We start from the raw sequence: 22,985 nt of genomic DNA, 5'->3' as shown, positions 1-22,985 counted from the left end.
TTAAAATGTGGGTGAAAGGCCCGAAGGCAAAGCTGTAAGACCCCCCCCCGCCCCCCAAAGGGATGATCTCCCTCAAGCCTCAGGAATTTGTAGCCACCCAATAACTCACAAGACACCATTCTTGATGCAACAGCAAGAGGTATATTTCGGGGTCAGTTGACTGAGGCCGAGACTCGTGACCCACGCAGGGTCAGAGGAGTGTCGACCCCTTCAGCTGGGAGTAGAGGGCTTATATAGGGCAGAACCACAAACCAAGTGGGGGGGTGGGTGAGGGGGTTACCAAGGAAACATAACATAAAAACAGTAAAAAGTCTTAAAAGGTCCCAACCCAAGTTTAGTTAGGATCATTCGGAAAACATCTTATACACTTATCTTTTGTAAGGATGTAACCTTGACCAACCATTCATCTTGTGGTCAGCCAGTTCCTGGGACCACCCAGATGTCTTGCATCTTTCTTTGTAGTCAGGAATGTGTCTTCCTGCTTTGGGCCTTCCCCACCCATAGGTGGGTTCTCTTCCCTGAGGTCTGAGGAATGTTAATCCAGCAAGTGTCCTCTGACTCAGGGATAATGTACTTCTCCTGGAAGGCCTGAAATCTTACATTCAGTTCAGCTTCTTTGGGACTAGTGAACCTGCATTCTTTTGCTCAGGTCTAGGGGTCATAAAAACTTTCTATATTTTTCATAAGTTTTCTTATGAATGTTAACAGGAATTTTATTTAGCTGTTTGCAAGACCTTAATTGTGTGGAGATTAAATTGGTGACCTTTTTCCTGTCTCTTTTCTCCTTAACAACTCATCTCAGAAAAGTTCCATGCTGCCAAATGGTCAGGAAAGTTTTATTTTGTCCACAAAAAAAAAAAAAAAAAGACTAAAAAGCTGTAACAAAACCCAGAAGCCAAGGTGCCACATGAAGGCAGACATGACAACAGCAGAAACCATTCTTTCCCTGGGTTTATGTAAAAAGACAACCCAAGAGCCTCACTGAGGCACACACAGAACCAGCCTGAGACGATGCTTAAGAAGCCGTCTTTTAAATGAACTGTCTTGATGTCCTACAGTTTATCAAAGGTTTCCTGTCTCTGAAAGGTCAGCCTCATATCCCTTACCCTTTCTGAATCTCAGAATCTCTTTTCAGCTTTTCATTTCCAAAAGGTGAGCAGGTGCCTCTTAGTCCTAACAATCCCAATTGTACAGTTCACAGATTCTTAAGATAAATCATTATAGGAATCTCATATACAGTCTTTTGTCTGTCTTTCGGGTCCATGCTAAAAAATAAATAAATAAAAACCAATACTTTTGTAATAGAGAGGAGTGTTGAAACCCTGATTAAATAAAGTGAAGTTAAAAAGTTGGGAAGATGAGGGCCTCAGCCTCACGATTGATGAACAAAGCAGTCCTTCTTCTAATCCAGGTTTCATAACTTGTTAAATATTTAAGTTCTAATACCGATGTCCAGTCACCTTTGGTACCACCCAATTATAGTGTTCCTCTGTTCTCTCAGCTCCTTCCAGAGGACTGTGTGTGCAGGATGCCATCCTCCAGTCCCACTGAAGCTGAAGAAGTACATCCTCAGTCCAACTGAGGCTTCAGGAGAGTAAGCTGGACATTTTTATACTCATCTATTTTTTATCTATTCCTATTTAGGAAAAAAATGTGGGTCCCTGGTTGGCATTTTGCCTGTGAAATAACTCCTTCCGTAACTGCTATTCTGTGACACATAGCCAGTTGTGATAACTTGGCAGACAGGCCATACCCACCAGGCTTCCCCAGCATTAGTGACTGCTTTTTCAGACAATGACTGAATAGGTTTGTATTTAGGCTAGAAATGTAAACTAATAAATTAATTGATGAGAAATTGTATCTAGTGAATAATATACACACCTAGCTCAATGGTCAATTTTCAATAAATAATTAAAAATGCCAGTCTCCTCCTGCTCAGCAAGCCTCTGTTTCTCGAGAAAAGATCCCAGTCTGTACAACCAAGACTGCGGTCTGGTTCCTTTGGTTCTACTCTTTATGTGTGTTTGGCGTGGGCCTATAGCCGCTTTGTGTTTCTAGTGAGTCTTTGCTTCTACTGAGCCATATACGACCCAACACGAAATTATAAATCTGTGTGTGTGTCTTTGTCTATGTCTGTGTGTGTGTTGTCTCTGTGTATGTGTCTGTGTCTATGTCTGTGTATATGTGTGTGTTGTCTGTGTCTGTGTGTCTGTGTCTGTGTGTGTGTCTCTGTGTATGTCTCTGTGTCTATGTCTGTGTATATGTGTGTGTTGTCTGTGTCTGTGTGTCTGTGTCTGTGTCTGTGTGTGTGTCTCTGTGTGTGTCTGTGTTTGTGTCTATGTCTGTGTGTGCATGTGTGTGTTGTCTGTCTGTGTGTGTGTGTGTGTGTCTGTGTGTGTGTCTATGTCTGTGTATGTGTGTTATCTGTGTCTCTGTGTGTGTGTGTGTGTGTGTGTGTGTAAAACCCCCATTTTGTGGTTCTGAAGAATGACATCTGTAGATGACAACAAAAGTCTCAACATCAGCCCAGTTATAAGGGGTCAACTAATCAGGCCACAAACACTGGTTAGCAGAGCTCTCTTTTGTCCACTTTCACTGTACATTTTCAGATTTTGTTTTCTGTATTGGGTCAGACAAGGTTACCTGACCTGGGTTTGGTGACCAGCCTACTTCCTTCCCTGTGTCTGTAGCCGTCATCAAAGCCGACCTTCAAAGTTAGCTCGTTGCTGACCTATGATTGCTCTTCCTCACTGTCTATCACTGACCCCATTTGAATCACTTCACTAAAAGGTCATTCTAGTCACCAAGAGCCTACCAATCACTTTCTCCTCCTCCTCCTCCTCCTCCTCCTCCTCCTCCTCCTCCTCCTCCTCCTCCTCCTCCTCCTCCTCCTCCCCTTCCTCCTCCTTTTCTTCTTCTTCTTCTTCTTCTTCTTCTTCTTCTTCTTCTTCTTCTTCTTCTTCTTCTTCTTCTTCTTCTTTTCTCCCTCTCCTCCCTCTCCCTCTCCCTCTCCCTCTCCCTCTCCCTCTCCCTCTCCCTCTCCCTCTCCCTCTCCCTCTCCCTCTCCCTCTCCCTCTTCTTCTTCTTCTTCTTCCTCTTCATCTTTTATGATGGAAATCCCAGGTTCCTGGTGCAGAAGGTCTGCTTGCTAACTCAGGGACTCGGGGACTGCAAGAGTGCCCAAGAGGAAACAACGCATCCTGTGTTTGTGCTTGTGCTGGTTCTCAGCTTCCATGCACACCCTGCTTCCTTCAGAGCCTGATGCTGAGTCACTGTGAGCCCTGCTTTCCCAGCTGCAGCTTTTTAGCACACATCCCGGAACCCTCACCACCCACCAGGCAGGATGTATAAACAGGGATCTATAGAAAAGAAACTCAGCAATTCCTAACAGTTCCTCCATCTGGTCCCAAACAGCAAGTCTGTCCATAGAAATCTGAAGCAAAAGAGAGGCACAATCACCATCATTAGTCACCAACATTTATTGAGATTGCTGATATTTTTAGATCATTCTGTTAGGGAGGGCGCAGAGATGTCACTGTACTTGAGAGTCCTGAGCCAGCCAGAGATGTGCATGGACAGAACACATGAGCCTATGTGAACTCACATTTCTTCTCTACCTCTCTCTATCATAGTCCAATTCACTCAAGAACACTGTCCTGTCCAGTGTCTTTGTGGGTCAGTGCTTACAAGTGCTTGCACACAGGCTTGGCGACCAAGATCTCACACGTGCCTGCATGTTCGCATTTAGGGTCCTAAGAGATGAGCAACAAGTAACATGCCAGCTTTTCCAAATTCTAAAATGGGACCCTCCCAAACAAGGTGACAGTCAGTGCTGGGAACTCCTTCTGAATGCAATAACCCCTCCTGGACCACACTGAGGAGTTCCTTTCTCCACCCTACAGCAGCCTTTCCCAACCTACTTTCCTCCCCCAATCCTGTCTCCCTTTGGAAGGGGTTAGGGGTAGATAGCTGTTAAGACTCCTCCAATATCAGCCCTGTCCCTGGAACAGGTAACCTAACTTCCTCTGCCCCCGTTCTTCCACTATCACAAACACTAGCCTAGACAAAGGTCCATCAAGTGCTCTGCCAATTAGAAACGAGTATTTGCCCTCCAGTTTCAAATAAAGTGTTTCCACAGTTCTACATTAGCATGGCTTTAACCTATGTAATGTTCCAGCACTCCTAACCTTAGTACATGTTCACTAACATGATGCAAACTTTTCCCAATCAGCTCTCACATGCCCTTCAGTGCAGTACTGTCTTTTCCTTAGTGCCTGTTCATCTTGAAGTCAACCTGGTGGAATCTAGGATCATCACAGAAACAAACCTCTGGGCACATCTGAAAGAGGGCATCTAGATTATGTTCATTCGAGTGGGAAAGCCTATCTTCATCTGAGTGGCGCTGTCCCATGAGACAGAGGCTGGGACTTACACAAAGCAAGAAGCAAGTTGAGCATCAGCTTTCATCTCTCAGCTTCCAGACTGTGGATGTCATGTGACCACCACCTGCCAAGATGGCCTGCTTGCTCAACTGTGACCCAAAGTAACCCTTGCCTTCACAGAGCTTTTGCCAAATGCTTTGTCACAACACTGAGAACAGTAAGGAATGTACACACCCAGCATGCACCTCAATATGCTGTGAACTCTGCCTGCTATGTAGCTCCAACCCCACCACACATACACTTATGGGTGCGCTTAGGACAACTGCACCCTGGTTTTTGTACCAATTTTCAGCACACTGTTACTGCAGGACACCACAGTGTTTCAGCAGTACAGACTTGTAGTAGAGTTAAGATTTCCTGTTCCCTACTGAACTGGGGCATCCCAGCATCTTACTTCTCAGTCCATATGCTGAGGACGTTACGTGATCTCCACCCACCAGACTCCAGGAGTATACACACCACAGCTGATGGATGAGACCACCATGAAAATACATAATGAGGAATTACAAACTGTTGGGAGCCGACTTTTAGCAGAAAGCGGCTAACAACTTTGCAGCCATCTCAAGCCATATACCCTGACATGAGACTTGTTTTTCAACAGCCTACAACAGCTGAAGCACACTCTGATATCCCACATATTTTGTTTTGCTGTTTACTGCCCCCAGCTGCAAGGTGCACGTGGTATCCATGCCTGCAAGGCATGCAGTTCACGTGCTATTCATATGCTCTCCACACCATACATGCCTGTAAGGTGCACGTGGTACCCAAGCCTGCAAGGCTCACGGTGCACGTGCTATCCACGCTATAGATGCCTGTAAGGCTTACGTCATATCCATACCTGAAAGGCACGTGGCAAAAGCCTATAAATACCCCAGATTTCCCTTCAATAGAGAGAATATGGAGATAATGAGAGAGACAATAAAGGAGAGACAGACACAATAAACGAGACTTGAGACTTGATCAGACCCTCTGTCTTGTCTCCATTCTTCGCATTGCTTCTCTCTCTCTCTCTCTCTCTCTCTCTCTCTCTCTCTCTCTCTCTCTCTCTCTCTCTCTCGACCCGGACCTGAGGAACACAGCAGGCTGTTACAGTTTGGCCGCCCAATGTGGGGCAACAAACAGTAACTCCCTCCACACCCATAACTTTGTGGAAGTCAAGGAACAAGGACAGTATGCAGAACACTGAGCTGCCTGGTACTGAGGGATAGAGGGATAAGAGCAGACCAAGGTTCCCAGTTAGTACAGGAGCATCAGGAGAACAGCAGCAGAAGAAAAAGTCATTGTAAGAGGAAACAGTTAAGATGAAGGGAGGATGCGAGACTGGTCCAGTTAAAGGCAGATAGAGAAGTGGAAAAGAAAGGCAGGCAGGAAACGTAAACCCATGGGAGAGAGCCAACCCTTGACACTATGAACTATACTCTGCTATGCATGCAGACAGGGGCCTAGCGTAACTAGTCCTCTGAGAGACTCCACCCAGCCGCTGATGGAAACAGATGGAGAGACCCACAGCCAAACATCAGGTGAGCTCTGAAGTCTTGTGGAAAAGTAGGGGCGGGGTAGGTGTTGGGAGCCGACTTTAGTAGAAAGTGGCTAGATCAAATTTGCAGCCATCTGGAACCATATACCCTGATGAAAGACTTGGTTTTCAAAAGCCTATAACAGCTGAAGCACACTCTGATAAATATATTGTTTATCCCACATAGCTTGTTTTGCTGTTTAGTGACCTTAGCTGTATGGTACATGTGGTAAAGTGTTTTCACCTGTGTTCTCCTGCTTGTGTTTAAAAATATCCCAGATTTCCTTTCAATAAAAGAGAGACGAGAGAGACGGGACGAGAATTAAGACCTGACCACACACCCTGTCTTGTCTCCATTCTTCTCGTCGCTTGCCCCTCCATCCCCACTCTCTCTCTTGACCAGAGCACTTAGCCCCAAAAATGTTGAGGCAGAGTAGGGGCCACAACAGGTAGGATTGAGAGATCCAGAGGGGTCAAGGGCACTATAAAAAGACCTTAAGATTCAGCTAACCTGGGTCCATGGAGGCTCACAGAGACTGAACCATCAACCAAAGAGCATGCAGGGGCTGGTCCTAGGCCCACTAAACATTTGTAGCAGATGTACAACTTGGTCTTCATGTGGGACCCTAAAAAACATGAAGCAGGGGCTGTCTCTGACTGTTGCCTGCCTTTGGATCCTCTTCATCTAGTTGGACTGCCTTGTCTAGCCTCAGTGGGAGAGGGTGCACCTAGTCCTGTAGTGGCTTGAAGTACCAGGGCAGGTTAGTACCTATTGGGGGGCTTCTCCTTCTCTGAGGAAAAGGGTGAGGGTAAGGGAGGGAAGTTTTGTGAGGGTGATACTGAGAGGAGAGGAGGATGTAAAGAGATGCAATCAGGATATAAAGAGAGTGAATAAATAAATAAATTAAAAACACACTGAAATATGTCTACTGAAAGAACACAATTTTTAAAATTCCAATCATCACCCTGATCCTAGAAGTACAGATCTCAATTGAGAAATACATGAAAAACAAGAGTGAAGAGTTAACAAAAATTACTTCTTCAAAAGTTACCAGTTCACAACAATATACTCCAATGAGAGTAACCTGGATGATATCCCAGACAAAGAATTCACAGGAATTATTAATGAACATTCAGTAACATAAAATAAGCACGAAAAAATGATGAACTCAGAGCACAGAGACATGAATGAAATAAAATGTCAACACAGGATATGAGGGAGGAATTTAGTAATTTAGTAAAGAGATAGAAAACCTGGAAAAAAATCAAATTAAAATTTTGTAAATGAAGCATTCAGTCAACAGGGGCAGGCGGGGGAGGCAATTAAGCCTTACCAGTTACCAATAGAGTGGACTGAGTGGAAGAAAGGACATGAGGCTTAAAGATAAAGTAGATTATATAGAGATAGAGACTGAGACAGAGACAGAGACTGAGACAGAGACTGAGACTGACATATAGAGATATAGAGATATAGACAGATAAAGGTAAAACAGTAATAAAATATGAACAATATATGCTAGAAGTATAAGACTCATTTAAACAATCAAATTTATGAATCATGGCCACAGAGGAAGAAGTTCAAGCCAAAATTAATCAGCTGAGATAAAGAAGGTCACCTCATATTGCTAAGGGGGCCACTCCATCTCAAGCCCATCATGGTTCTGAACACACTTGTACTAAACATTGATATTCAATTTTATGGACACTACTGGCTGTAAAGGCACAGATTGGCCCCAACACAATAAACAGGGTTCATTTCAACAAACCACTATCACCTGTAGATAGGTCATTCAGACCAAAAAATAAAAATGAAAAACCACCCAAGTGTTCCATGACATTGTAGATCAACTGTACTGAGTGTTTCTCTCAGTGCTGCAGAATATACACTCTTCTCAACAGGTCACAATGCATTCTATAAAACAGAACATATTTTAAGGCACAAAGTAAATTTTACAAAAACAAAACAATTAAAATAATTTCTTGGTTTTCACCTTATTCCAATGGAACTAAATTAGAAGTCAACAGAAAAAAAATTGCAAACCATTCACAAACTGGTGGGGGTGACCTGCTCATTTTGAATGTTAGATTATTGAAAAATCAGAGGGAAGCTTTCAAAATTCCTATATTTGAAAGAAAATCAAAATATAATATAACAGAACCATGTCACAAGATGAAAATGGTTCTAAGAGAGAAGATGATAGCTACAAATGTTAAAATAAAAAAAATCAGGGAACTTTCAAATAAGTAATTCAGTGAATTTATCTAAAGGTCTTTGAAATTAAAAACTACTTAATATAAAAACAACAGGTAGAAAGATATAATGAAGGTCAGGGCATAGATTAATAAGATGGAACTGAGTAATATGAAGAATCTGTAAAACAACAAAATTAGTTCTTAAAAGAATCTGATTATAATCAATAAATTTTTATCCAAACTAGCCAGAGAGAAAGGATACCAATTAATAGAATTAGAGATGAAAGATGAGATATAACAATGGACACCAACAAAATTCAGAAAATTATTGAGGCATGCTCTGCAAACCTGTATTCCGATAAATTGAAATTTTTAGATGAAATACATAAATTCAGATGTATATGGCCTACCAAATTTAAAATCAAAATTTAAAAATAAAAATTAAAACTTAAACAGATCTATAACAAGCAATGCAAATGAAGAAGTAATTATTAGTCTGCTAGTTAATAAAGAAGTAATTAGTCTGTTAATTAAAAAGCAAACAACTTAGACTACTGTTGACATAACAAAAACAGTGTTTCTCAAATCATTCCATAAATTGTGAGGGACAAGTGGGGACGGGCGTCCATGAGGAGGCTCCATGGGTAAAGGCTCTTCTAATGAGTCTCACAGCCTCTAGGACCACGTGCTAGAAAGATGGAACACGCTCCCTAGATTCTCACCTTACATTCATATGGTACCATGGAGTGAACATAATAATGAATAAATAATTATTTAATCTTTTAAAATAAAAAAGGAATACCTAAAGGCTCATCTTATGAAACCAGTGTTACCCTGGGAGCAAAATTGTTTATGAGCACATCAAAAAAATAAATAAAATAAAATTATATATTGATTTCCCTGATGAGCATAGATGCAACAACTCTCAACACAGTATTTGCAAACTGAATTCAAGTACACATATAGAAGATCATTCTTACAGCCATCTGGGCGTCATTGCAGGGTGCAGAGATGGTGGAACATAAGCAAATCAATGAAAGCAGTAGAGCACATTAATAGAGTTAAGAATAGACATCTCTGGATCATCTCAACACATGCACAAAGGGAAACTGAAAAACTCTATAACTCCTTGATGACAGAAGCCTGTAGAGAACAGGATTATTAGGAACATGACCCAAAATAATAAAGACTATACAACAATTCAATGACCAACATTAGGTTAAGCAGGGAAAACCTAAAAATATTTCTGTTGAAACTAAGGACAACAATAAGGGTGTCTATTTTCTTCACTCTTATTCAGGATAGTCCTCTAAGAATTAGCTAAAGCAATAAAGATAATAATAAATGCAACAAATACAGATAAGGAAGTAGGAAATCAAATTATTCGTATTTGCAGACAATAAAATCAGATCCATGTTTAGCCCCATATGTTCTACCAGAAAATTCTTAAAAATAATTACAAAAGTAGCGGGATACAAAAAGAAAAAGAAAAAAGAAAAAAATTCAACATTCAAAAGCTAGTAGCTTTTTAAAAACACCAACGACAAACCTTGACATGAAACAAAGTCAGTGAACTTTCATTCACAATAGCTGAAAAAAAAAATACTTAGAAAGAAAATGGCAGAAGAAACAGATGACCCCTACAATGGCAGTTTTAAGACACAAAAAAAGAAATAGAGGAGACACTACAAGTTGCAAAGGTTTTTGGTCATGGATTGGCAGAATCAGTATCATGGCAATGGGCATATTGCCAAATGTGAATGACAGTTTCTACTTGATTCTTATCTGATTTCCAGTGACATTTTCCGATGAAACTGAAGAAACAATAGGGGAAAAACCTGCATAAAATGCACAACCATCCCAAGGACCCAAAGAAAAATTATTCTCAAGCCATGCTACAAAGAATAATAACAACATACATGGTACTGGCTCAAAAGCAGATGCAATTATCAGTGACCAGAGCAGTCAAATCCATGCAGAGACACCTGATTTTCCATTCTCCATTCTTTGGAACAAAGACAGTCTCTTCAACTAATGCTTCAAGAAAGTGAGTACCCATACATGGGTGAAGGAAGCCAGATCATTGCCTCTCCGCTTGTACATAAATCAAAGTGCACCAATAGCTTTAACGATCAGACCTGAAACTCTGAAATGTTAGAGCAAAAGAAATAGTTCAAAAGTATGAACATAGACAAGAACTACTGAAAAAGTCTTGAGTCACTAAAAACAATACCAAGAAAACAGCTAAGATTGCATTTCCCGAAGCTACATAGGAAAGAAAGCAACTGGTTGAACAGAGAGACAGCTGACAGAATAGAAGAATGTTTTGTTAGTTATACATGAGGGGACTGATATTGAGAACACATGAAGCACTCAAAAACTAAATTGCAAAACAATAAGCAAGCCAGTCAGTAAACAGACTAACGGGACAGTTATCTAAATCAGTACAAATGCCAATAAACATGAGATACAATGTGTGACACTCCAGACAACAAAGGCATGCACTGTAAAACTTGAGATTCTTTCTCATCCCAGCTAGAATGCTCAGCATCAAGAAAATAACAAAAAATGCTTCTAAGAGAAAGAGGACCGCATACTCTGCTGGTGGAACTGGAAACCATCATGGGACACACTCAAAGGGACTACAATTCAGACCTCCACATGACTGAGTTACAAGTAGATACATCCCCACACCATAGAGATATCTGCACCATCATTTTGGCAAAGCTCTATTCACAGATGATAAATTTAATCAGCCTAGGTGCCCATTGTGGGCAAATAAAAAGTGAAATGAATTTCTATCATTTTCTGGAAAATGGATGTAACTGTAGTTCATCATGTAATGATCTACATATAATAGTTATTAACAACCATGATGACTAGCCCAATTAAAAGTTTTGTGGGGTTTTTTGTTTGTTTGTTTTCTGTTTTGATTTTGTTTGGGTTTTTGGGGGGGTTGTTTTGTTTTGTTTGTTTGTTTTTGATTGATGGTCAGAGCAATGTCAAGCTTGTGCCTTTGAAAAATTTCTTGGTGCCCAACCTCAGGTGTACAGTGTTTTTAAAAGCAAAATCCACAAAGATACATCACAGTTAGATGAGGGTCAAAGTAATCTTAGAACAGTCGTTCCTGGCAGTGCATGGTACATACTGTAGATGTGTCTTGTCAATTATTTTAGTTAATACATCTGGACCATAGTCTATGCCATGGAAGTCTCAAATGTGTTCCAAGGAAGACTGGTCCGAGATCTGTCTAAGCAAACCCAAAATGGAGTCAGAACAGGATGGTGTTACATTAGTCATTTCATTCCCCCATATTTTTAGGGCTTTTACAACTTTGATTTTGGTTAAGGGGTAAATACTGAGTCCTGAGAATTTGCCTTTGCTTAACAAATGCAAATTTTGTTTGATGAATTCTAAAAGGCAATTTATTCATAAAATAATTATAAAAATTTAAAGTTATATTTTAAAAACTAGTTAACATCAGTTTCCTGGAGTGTGAGCTCACCCAGTGACACACAAGATATGTGTTAATATTTTTAAAGACATTTTCAAGATATCAGTGGCCTGAAGTTGGAGGGTAGATTTCTACCACAGAAATTGACAGATACCTCAAATCAAGGCTCTTTTTACTTCCTGAAAATCCAAAGTTACCAGCACATAATGATATACATAATGTGGTAGACGTTACGACTCAGGACAGGAGCGCGCAGAACTCTGCCTGACACTGCCCGTGGATTACTTGACCTAAGGACTCCGCTAGCTCTTCTCCTGCTCCCTGTCTCTCATACAAGAACATAAGAATTGTGCCAAGTACAGAACCATTTTCAGATGCATTTTGGTTAAAAATATTTTGCAAGGTATGTCTTTATGTCACCATAAAAGGAAAGGTTTGCCTTGCCTATCAGCCTGGGAAAACTGACGCAGTTTATGCTGAGCAGAACAGATTCAAGTGAGACTCCTGTGAACAAGCACAGTTTTATTAGTAAAGAGGCAAAGTCTGGTTGAGAGGTGCTTTGTATTCCAGATAACACTAAGTCTGCAATTTACAGCGCTTGATAATGCACAAGAAGGTCTTGCCAAACCTCTGCTGCCTACCCGGGCTTCCAAGTCAGGCCGGTGCAATTTGCCTGCAGATTGAGAATCAAGCACTTGTGAGGGGACGGCTTGTTCAGCAAAACTCAGACTGCACTGGCTTGTCTGTTCCTGCATCACCTTGCAGTTAAAGACAGAAAGTCTGTTTCTTGACTTAGATGCTTCTCCCTTTGTCTATTTGGAAGTCTAGCTCTGTGTGAATGAACTTGTCATGTTTTTCTCAGTCAACAAAATCTAAGGTTCGAATCTCATCAAGATACCTAATGGAGAAATAAATGTATCTAAATTAAAATATCATCTCCAAACTAAATAGCTGAGAGTGGTATCAGTAAGCAGAGCAAGATGGTATCTCCAGTCCATAGAGTTTAGTTTCCTATTATTGAAAATTTCATGGCTATTATGTAAATGTTAGAACATTTAGTAAATATGAGACCAGACATCACCTCTAAAGATGTACAATAACTTTTCTGCCACTATTACAGCAGGGAAATCCATATTGCTTCCCACTTAATGCAAAATTTGATGAACTAAATATGGGCTAAGAACCAGAAACCTGAGGTTCAGACCGAGTCCTACCCACACACACGTGACCCCCAGGAAACCTGACTTCTTTCCCTGACACTCATTAGTGCTTACTTCCTGCCATGGAAGACTTGTTTTCAGGTCTGAAAATATATTTACTTTGAATTATTGCCACATCATTTGCACATAAAATTTGCATTCATAAATGGGCACCTAGGATCTGGCTAACCCAGTCATTTTATAGTCAGAGAATATAAAGTTCTAAAAGAGAGTGTGATCCATTGATGAACGCAAATTAAAGATGTAAAAACAACCAGACTGTCCCAGGAGTGGCCCTAGAACAGTACTTGTTGACTTTCTACCAGAATAAGGGTCACACATTAATGCTCTGTGGCTCTGGATTTCTAGGGGCTCCTTCCTAAAGCCTTTCCTATGTGGAGTCTGTCACCAACCATTAAATGAGTAAATCAATTAATGGCAACAAACTCGGTTGTCTGATCTTTGGGTGCATATTCATATCATTTATAGAAGTCATAGGTGAAGGTCAGAGCCTTTGTTTTTATCATTGCAGAGTAATACCTGACAGCCTCATGGCAGGAGAAAATATTTGACATCTTCTTGCATAGCCTCTGGCTTTATTAGCAAGCAGAATGTTCCAGTGGTCATCACGTCCACCGTGTTGAGGAAGTGTCTTTGCAAAGCACACACAAACACTTTGGAAAACAAAGCTCCTTGAAGGTGGGGGTGAAATACATCCTTCTGAGGAAAGTTGGAGAAAAACCAATGCAGAACAATGAATGTGAAGGTTGATTCATTTCCAGCCTTTATAAGAAAATTCTTGCCGACTAAAATTAGAGCAGGACACTGAAGCCTGCTCCTTTGTAGGGGTGATTGAGCAGAGAGCATCCCAGTGTTCTTCTATTACATCACATAGTATTTTTTATTTGTATCCAAACCTGCCAGGTCTCGGCAATTATATGAAGTATTGATTTACAATTTCTCCCAGCATATTATAACAATGCATCCAAAGGCGAGCCATAATATTATTTTATTTATAGCCTTAATATAGTGCATTGAAACGACTAGTTAAAAACTAGGTCTCCAACTGTGACAGGATCTAGCAAGGCAGCTTGACAGTGCTCAGAGATTAACCAGTAGGAAGCCTTGTGTGGCAATGTGCCTGGGACACACCAGCTCCAAGTAAGAGATGCTGTATGGCTCTGAGATATTTTCCTTTAAACCTTCTATGCCTTTAAACAGAAAAAAAATGCAACCACTCAAAAAATATGCATTAACAGAAAAAAGAACTCAAAGTAAGAGAAGGTAATGAAACAATTAATGGAAAGGTAAAAGAAGGAAAGTTCTAGAAAGCAACCATCCTTATCAGGAGCATTTGTACGCAGAGTAAACACACTAGACAGCAGGCATGCCATAATGTAATTCCCACAGCTATCTATGAAGCACCATTATCCTTCTTTTCAGAAGAGTGCATGACATGTGCTCGGTTCACATGTGCTGAGCTGACATGACCAGCATGTGAGTGAGGACACTTCTGCTTCACCGATGAACTGAATGAGTTTGTGAAGGTGACCTGGAGAAGGAACCCTGAAGAATCTGTGCAGTGAATGAAGAACCTGCACAGAGGCTGTGAAGGGACAATTACAAAAGGCAATGGAAGTACATGAGTGGTGCTTTTACTTAACAAAACGTAAGTACTTAAAACTCAGACAGAGGGGGCTGGAGAGATGGCTCAGTGGTTAAGAACACTGGCTGCTCTTCCAGAGGACCAGAGTTCAGTTCCCAGCACCTACATGGTGGCTCACATCCATCTATAACTCCAGTTCCAGGATATCTGATAACTGTCACTAGCCTCTGAAGGTACCACATGCATGTGGTGAACAGACCTACATATAAGCAAAATCCCCATACATATAAAATAAAAATAAATCTCAAGAGAGAAAAATTCCTTCAAAGAAAAATTTAAATAATAAAATGTGCCTGGTTATAATAATATAATAAAATTAATAAAAAATAAAATAATCAAAAAAGACAATGTGGCCCACTTTCTTAGGATCAGCGGTTTCTGTGGCAGCTATACAGAGGTTTTAAAGGGAATGCACGGGCGGGTTGTCATCATTTTGCAATCAACATCCCCCTGCTCATATCGTAGAAGCAGAGCACACTTACCCTAGTTATTTAGTTATTTATTAGGTTGGTGGCCAAACACAAGCTTCTTCCCTCCCCCTTACTTCATATCCTTCACTGAAAAGAACCATAATAAGTGTGCTTCCTTGAAGAGTCAGAGCATCAAATTGGGGCCTTGGATGCCGAAGCCGGAAGAACCCAGAGACACTTCATAGAAGGTGACTGCTCAGTGGCGGTTATAAGAACTCATTGTGCACACGTCCCCTTACTCTCTACAGGTAGCTATCCAGGGACAGCTAACCTTCATGCAGGTGAGGCCATTCTGACAAAGCGCTTCCTCCTGAGGATCCCACTCCAATTCTCACATACAACTTCCCACACTAGCAGGAAAATCTTCCTTGGAAGAAGCCACACCTAAAACCTATTTCTTCATACTTCTCCCTCAACGATTGGATAGTCTGGTCATTATGCTTTTAGCAAAAGGCTCATTTTGGGTGAAGTGCAGTCTCCTTGCTCTTAGGGAGCCAGGTACCCTGTCATGTTTTCTGTAGAACTCCTTGGGAATGCTGACTTGGTCTTCTTCAATGGCCTAGTGTTCCAGGAACACAAGAAAATATCCAACTCTTTGTGAATGTGCAACTAGACTGTTCTCTTTGTCTAACCTCATATTATTGGTAGCTGTCAACATCTTTCTGAGAGAACAGGGTGGAAGACTGCTAGCTTCCAAAAAGAATCTGAAAAACCTCTACATTATCCTGCTCAAGAATTCTGATGTCCAGACTGGGGTTAGGCAAAGCTTGTTTTACATGTACCCAACGGTCCTTTCTTATGTCCCTTCTCCCTCTGAAAAGACCATTTAGCATGCTAGTTTCTTCTTTCCCTCCTCCTCCTCCTCCTCCTCCTCCTCCTCCTCCTCTTCTCTTCTTCCTCTTCCTCTTCCTCTTCCTCCTCCTCCTCTTCCTCCTCCTCCTCTTCCCCTTCCTCCTCCTTCTTCTCTTCCTCCTCCTCTTCCTCTTCTTCTTCTTCTCTTCCTCCTCCTCTTCCTCTTCTTCTTTTTCTTCTTCTTCTTCTTCTTCTTCTTCTTCTTCTTCTTCTTCTTCTTCTTCTTCTTCTTCTCTTCTTCCTCTTCCTCTTTCCCCTTCCTCCTCCTCCTTCTTCTCTTCCTCCTCCTCTTCCTCTTCTTCTTCTTCTTCTTCTTCTTCTTCTTCTTCTTCTTCTTCTTCTTCTTCTTCTTCTTCTTCTTCTTCTTCTCTTCCTCCTCCTCCTCCTCTTCTTCTTCTTCTTCTTTTTCTTCTTCTTCTCTTCTTCCTCTTCCTCTTCCTCCTTCTTCTCTTCCTCCTCCTCCTCCTCCTCTTTTTCTTCTTCTTCTTCTTCTTCTTCTTCTTATTATTATTATTATTATTATTATTATTATTATCTTCTTCCTCTTCCTCCTCCTCCTCCTTCTTCTCTTCTTCTTCTTCTTCTTCTTCTTCTTCTTCTTCTTCTTCTTCTTCTTCTTCCTCCTCCTCCTCCTCCTCTTCCTCTTCTTCTTCCTCCTCCTCTTCCTCTCCTCCTCCTCCTCCTATCCCTCCTCCTCCTTCTCCTCCTCCTATTCCTCCTCCTCCTTCTCCTCCTCCTCCTCCTTCTTCAATGCTGCCTACTGTTTCTCTTCTATTTTTATTTATTCTCAAGAAAGATATTCTCAGAATTGTGCAGCATTCATACTGAAATGGATCCTAGGATACAAGATGTCTCCTAGGTATCAGCACTACGAAAGCAAAAGGGTAGAAGCAGAATGAACAGTGAAGAGAAGTCAGGCTGCACACAGACCAAGCCGGCCAACCCACACAAGTGTTGTTTCGCAGAGCTGCCTGTCCTCTGGATGAAATGACCAGGTTCTGCTCATATCCACACTCAGCTCCAGTGAAGGTTGCTCAGGAGGGACATGACCTTGGACTGGGCGTTATGTTTGACTCTAGGTAGACCCTTGCAGATACTGACAGCTAGAGGGGAAACAAATGGTCAACGAGTATTTCCTTAAAGAAGGCTCAGGTGACATCTGTGTCAGGGATGGCCATATGTTCCCACTTGCAGGGAGGGATCTGTACACTTAAATAAGGCCAAGACCTTCAGCCTGGAGGGTATCCTCCAATAATGAAATACTAGTAATCAGGATGCCAAGTCAGAAAGGATACTTTCAGAAATCCAATATGGAATTGGCAGCATCTCACAAAGATCCCAATTACTCCCATATAATCTGATTACTCTAAGCTAAGGTGGCGGCATCACCAAATAGCACAACGCAGAGGCCCTCGGATGTCACGGCTGGTTACAATACTCTTTCCTTTTCCTTCCCTTATTTTTTTATAATTCAACTTGAATTTTCTTTTTGCTAACTCTCGGTTTACTCCTAAACAAAATATGGATTCAGTAAGATAACTTTGAACTTTGATTTTATATGCTTCTGCAGAGCTGCAATTCTTCTAGTCAGTTCCCAGTCAATATTGAGCCCTTCCTCTGACCTCGGGCAAGCATAAGCCTAGGACACAGCTCTCAACCTTCTGCCCTTTCAGGAGCAAAGCATGGAACAGGTGATCTTACCAGCAACTGAGTATTCAGCAATATCTTGCTGCATTGATTGTGTCTTTAAACATATTATGAAGCATATTATAAGAGAAAAATAAAAATTGTCCTGAAAATGTATGTATAACACCTGTTATTTTTGTTTGCAACAAAGTTTACACTCCTTTTCCAAGATCTGGTTCCTGTCTGTCTGTCTGTCTGAGACAGCATTCCTCTACATAGTCTTAGGTGTCCTGGAACCATGTAGACCAGGCTGTCCTAGAACTCTGAGATCTTGCCTGCTGCTGCCTCCCAAGCACTAAGAAGTGCTGAGATTGAAGAAGTGTGCCACCAGGGCTTGCTTAAGATATAGATCTTTTAAAGTCAGGTGCTTCTAAACTTTTTTGGAGACAAAGTTATACATATATTATTAAGATTTCCCGCCCCTTGGAAACAAAAAGTTCTAGTTTGTGTCTTCTATTTCCATCTCTACTCTTTGGCTTTCAGCACGTTGTTTTTATTGCTATTAATCTCAGTTTCATCATCTGAGGGGAGAATAACTCTTTCTTGTGGACCTGGAGCTTCTAGTGAGAATTAAATATGACATCATGAGCAAACAGCAGTTTAGTCAGAGGCATGGTGGTTGGGGTAGTCACATTAGGCACATCATAATCTTATGAGGCAGCTAATGTCTGCCTGTGCTCTGGGAGGAGTGTGTACAGCACAGTGACTCATTCAGAAGGCAGGTACATCAAAATGACTGGAAGGAGGGCATGGCTTAAAACCAGGAATTAAACAAGACTTGAGCTCAGAGAAGGAAACTGGGCAAGTGCCAGGTCATGTGAGGGGGTGAAGGGGCAAGCCAGGCTTGTCTTTGCTCATCTAAATGCTAGGGATGAGAGAGACCCATGGAATTCCCCTTTCTCTACCGTCTAGACAGAACCTCTTCTGACACAGCCCCTGCTTCTCATGACTTGACTGTTCTACAGCACTGCACCATTCCAGAAATCACTGAGGACACCACTATGCCACCATAGTGTCTCAAGGACCAGTGGGTGGCCAGTCAGCCAGCCTGCCATGGAGAAGTCTTACACAATAAACCCAGCCTGCCCCTGGAGTGCTTGGCCATGTGTGCTCCCCTGAAGTCACACATCTGTGTAAGCACAGCACCTGCCCTTAAAGAACTTAACCCACCCAAGGAAATTATGCTGGCTGTTGAGCGTTGGTCTGGTGCTGCTATGTATTCAAATGCTTAATGCTGACCCTCAAGATCTGGTTGCAGTCCAGATGAGCTCACTCTCATGTACACCAAATAAGGTATAAACTTTGCTTGCTTATTTTCTCTGATTGGATAAATAAAGGTGGCTGACAACCAATTACTGGTGAGAATAGAGGTAGCCATGTCTTCAGTTCACAGGCTGGGGGGTCACAGAGGGACAGTGAGGGGCGGGGGGAGAACCCAGGAATGGCTTGATAGAGTGAATCCAACACAGACAGGATAACCACCGGCAAGTAACTCGAGAAGCACAGCTAGCTAGTCTGGTGTAGAAAAGTAGCTTAAGGGCAATCATCCACTAATTGTGCTAAAACCAGTTAAACAAATCAGTAGGACTCTGTCTCAGTTATTGGGGAGCTGGGGATCATAATGAGAACTAACAGAGTTATTACATATCCAATAACAGCTGGCATTATCAGATAAACTATACTCAAAGCAGCTGGGGTTCATTGTGTCTGTGTCTCATGTAATCTTCAAAACACCCTATGTGTTTGTTTGGTGTCTCAGAACCTCCAGGAGGTGAAATCTGAACAGGATCCTATGTGACAGGCCAAGGGTTGGGGAAAGAAGCAAAACTTGGCTAATGGATGATAGGGGGAGAGGAACACACACACACTCTAGTAGGAGCATAGCACTCCAGGTACCAGAGACAAAGATGTTGAGTTACCAGCAGCACTCAGTTAGTGTAATAAAAGCAGACATTCTCTCAAGTACTAGTGTATGTCAATCAAGGCACTAAAAATTTTAGGTCAAATATTCCTTACTGTGCTCTTGGCTTAGAAATCTGAACTTTCTTTATTTGTAATTGACATTAGAAAGGAGCTTATTTTGGAAATGCAATGCTTGCTTGGACCTTTTTTAATCATCAAGAAGCCTAGATGCAGGTCTCGAGAGATGGCTCAGTAGTTAAGAGCACTGGCTGTTCTGCCAGACGACCTGAGTTCAACTCCCAGCACCCACGTGGCAGCTCACAACCATCTGTAACTGTAGTCCTAGGCAATCCAGCACCTCTGGTGTCTGTGAGCTGCACACACATGGTGCACAGGCATATATGCAGGCAAAGCACCCATACGCATAATATAAATACAAGTTTTAAAAAGCAGCCTAGATGCCTGAATGTATATGTGCATGCACAGACTTCGTATACATGTGCAAACATGCCATACAATCACACACACATACAACAAACACACACACAAAGAAAACATTAGTCTAATTAATGAAGAAGGTGATGCGTGGACTGTGAACTCCTTTCTCAGCCCATTCCCTGTCACCTCCTCTCGTCTTGAGCAGTATACTTAGTTTATTTTAGGTTGACATACTTTAAGAATTAAAGTCTAGAAGCTGAGGCAATATATTCTTTCCACAAAGACCAAAAGAAGTACACTGTAGCTGCCATTCATCAAATCCCTATTATGTGCCAATATGTCTTCAGGAGAGGTATTTATCAGCCTCATGGCTGGAAACAATAAATAGGGTACAGAAAAACAAACTTATCCAAGTTCACAAAATGCATAACAGGAAAAATTCTAATTCTACAAAGTCTCTCTCTCTCTCTCTCTCTCTCTCTCTCTCTCTCTCTCTCTCGTGTGTGTGTGTGTGTGTGTGCAGGTATATAATGGTTGTTCATTTTTAGTGTCAGCTTGACTAAATTATGAAACTTCCATGAGACTAGTGAATTCTACATCTGGGTACATTTGTAATGACATTTCCAGAGAAAATCAGATCCCAAGAGCCCTGGCAGGTAGACACATCAGTTCCTTGATGGATTCACTATGATGACCTTATAGAGGAAGGGACAGGTTGGGAGACAGACCTACGTGGAGGCAGTGGGCAGTGAAGTGGAGGTGACCTGGGGAACTGTATCTTGTCCTAGCTTTCCTCTATATACCCACTTTCAATGTTTTTATCGAAGTCTTTCCTTCCCTAAGTCTTTTTTTCAAGTATTTTGCTCACAGTGACACAAACACACACACACACACACACACACACACACACACACGCACGCACAATGGAACACAAATGAAAAAAGGCAAGTTTCAGAAGGCTGGAAGCCTTATCCTGCCTCTTAGAAAGGGTCTGACCTTTCCAAGCTTCCTATCCATTCCTGAGTCTATTGAGCGTTCTGTCTCTACAACCTGCCCGAGCCTTCCTGCGTCCGCTCGTGGGGCTCTGGAGTTGGGCTGTTGCTTCATGTTCTCGCAACCTACGGCCCAAAACTTGTGCTCCTTCTTCTCATACAACACCCTGGGATCAGCATCTCCCTCTTCCTGTGTCTTGTTCTAGAAGATTCCAGCCTGAGTCAAGGGCCCCAGCTTGACTGACAGGAATGAAGAATTTGTCGAGATGAATGTCACAAAGACAGCATCTCATGCATGGTATGTTCTCACTGATAGGTTGATATTAGCCAAAAAGTACAGAATACCTAGGATATAACCCACAGACCGTAAGAAGTGTAGCAAGCAGAAAGGCCCAAGTGAGGATGCTTCAATCCCACTTAGAGGGGGGAGAAAATAATCACAGAAGGCAGAGGGAGGGAGGCAGGGAAGGAGGGAGGGAGGGAGGGAGGGAGGGAGGGAGGGAGGGAGGGAGGGAAGAAGAGAGGGAGGGTGGGAACAAGGGAGGGACTCAATGGGGGGTGACCTTAGCCAAAATGCCCAAAATTGGGGAGAGGGAGCTCAAAGAGTCTATCTCTAGTAGATAGACAGGGCCTCAATTGGAGAGACAGGGTTATTAACACGCAGTCAAAATTTCTGACCCAGATTGTTCCTGTTTAAAAGAACTGTGGGGACAAAAATGGAAAAGAGACTGAGGGAAAGGAGGTCCAATGATTTGGGATCCATCTCATTGGGGGGGGGGGAGCATCATGACACAATTACTGATGCTATGATGTGCTTAGAGATGGGAGCCTAGCATGGCTGTCCTCTGAGAGGTCCAACCAGCAGCTGACAGAGACAGACTCAGATACTTACACCCAATCATTGTACTGAAGTTGGGGACACCTATGGAAGAATTAGGGGAAGGATTGAAGAAGCAGAAGAGGAGGGCAACCCCATAGGAAGTCTCAAATAACTGGGACCCCAGGGAGCTCCCAGAGACTGAGCCACTAGCCAGGCAACATTCACTGGTCTAAGGCCTCCAGTAAATGTGTCAAAGAGGACTGCCTGATCTAACCTCAGTGGGAGAAGATGTGCCTAATCCTCAAGAGACTTGAGGCTCCAGGGAAGGGAAGGCCTGGTGGGGGAAGAGCACCCTCTCTGAAGCAAGGGGAGGAAGGATGGGATGAGGAACTGTGGGAGGGGAAACCAGGAGGGGAGAGCAATGTCTGGAATGTAAATAAATAAAGTAATTAAAGTAAATGAAATCTCAAAAATTTAAAAAAAAAACAAAGACAACATCTCAGAATTTTGGTGAAGTGGGCATTTTCTGCAGTTAACAGAAATTCAAAACTATTGATTTCAAGAGAATGAAATGACCATCTTTTACACTTACAACTGGATCAGGAATAATAATTTCTGACTTCAACTTTTTAAACAAATATCTGTTAAGAAAGAAAAGCCCTCATGTACACTTTTCTAATTAAGGTGTCAAATAGGAGCAAGAGACAGTGGGTGCAAGTTTAAACCGGCATGAAAGCAGAAGCTTTAACCTAGGACAGGTCAGTTGTGTGTGATGTGGGCGTACAGACTAAACCAGTAAGTAATGTCACTGCCCTACTTCCTGCCTCCCGCTATGCTGACAACTATGATTATAACACCAGGACTTTAGAGACAGCTTCCTCAGAACTTCTTACTTATGTCTCGGCCACACTTAAATCTCTTCTCCGAGATGGGTTCTTTAATTTTCTTAATGCTACTCCCTGCTCAGGAAATAAATCTAGATATTCTGTAGAAACCTGTGTCTGCTCATGCACTATGGTTACATGAAGAACCAAGCACCAAGTATTTAACATTCCACAGTCAGGAATCAGAACAATCCAAAACCTGCTTAGGGTCACATGACTCCTATGTGGCAAGGCTGACCAGAACTCAGACCATCCAAGCCCAATCTCGGGCAACCAATGGCAATGGTTCTGTGGTACACACTGAGATGTCTAGGAAAGGCCATTCTCAGTGCTTTCTCCTGTGTGTGCCTCCTCCAGTAGAGTCAGAACACCATATACATGTTCTTCCTTACTCTCCCTCGTATGTGAGCATACCCACGGATGCAGTCATGGTCGTGGGACACACACAAAGACTGCTCAAAGTATCCTGTG

General features: G+C 42.1%; 1 protein-coding gene across 4 annotated transcripts in view; it reads right to left on the bottom strand.

The window, feature by feature from the left end:
• The window catches only part of Erich3 (glutamate rich 3), a 103,047-nt gene that overhangs the window by 70,367 nt on the left and 9,695 nt on the right, over positions 1-22,985 (bottom strand). The gene's annotated exons all lie outside the window — the stretch shown is intronic.

The sequence above is a fragment of the Arvicanthis niloticus genome, chromosome 4, assembly GCF_011762505.2.
Source record: "Arvicanthis niloticus isolate mArvNil1 chromosome 4, mArvNil1.pat.X, whole genome shotgun sequence".
Classification (NCBI taxonomy): Eukaryota; Metazoa; Chordata; class Mammalia; order Rodentia; family Muridae; genus Arvicanthis; species Arvicanthis niloticus.
Note: the sequence above shows the minus strand (reverse complement) of the source record. Positions and strands in the feature narration are given on the sequence as shown.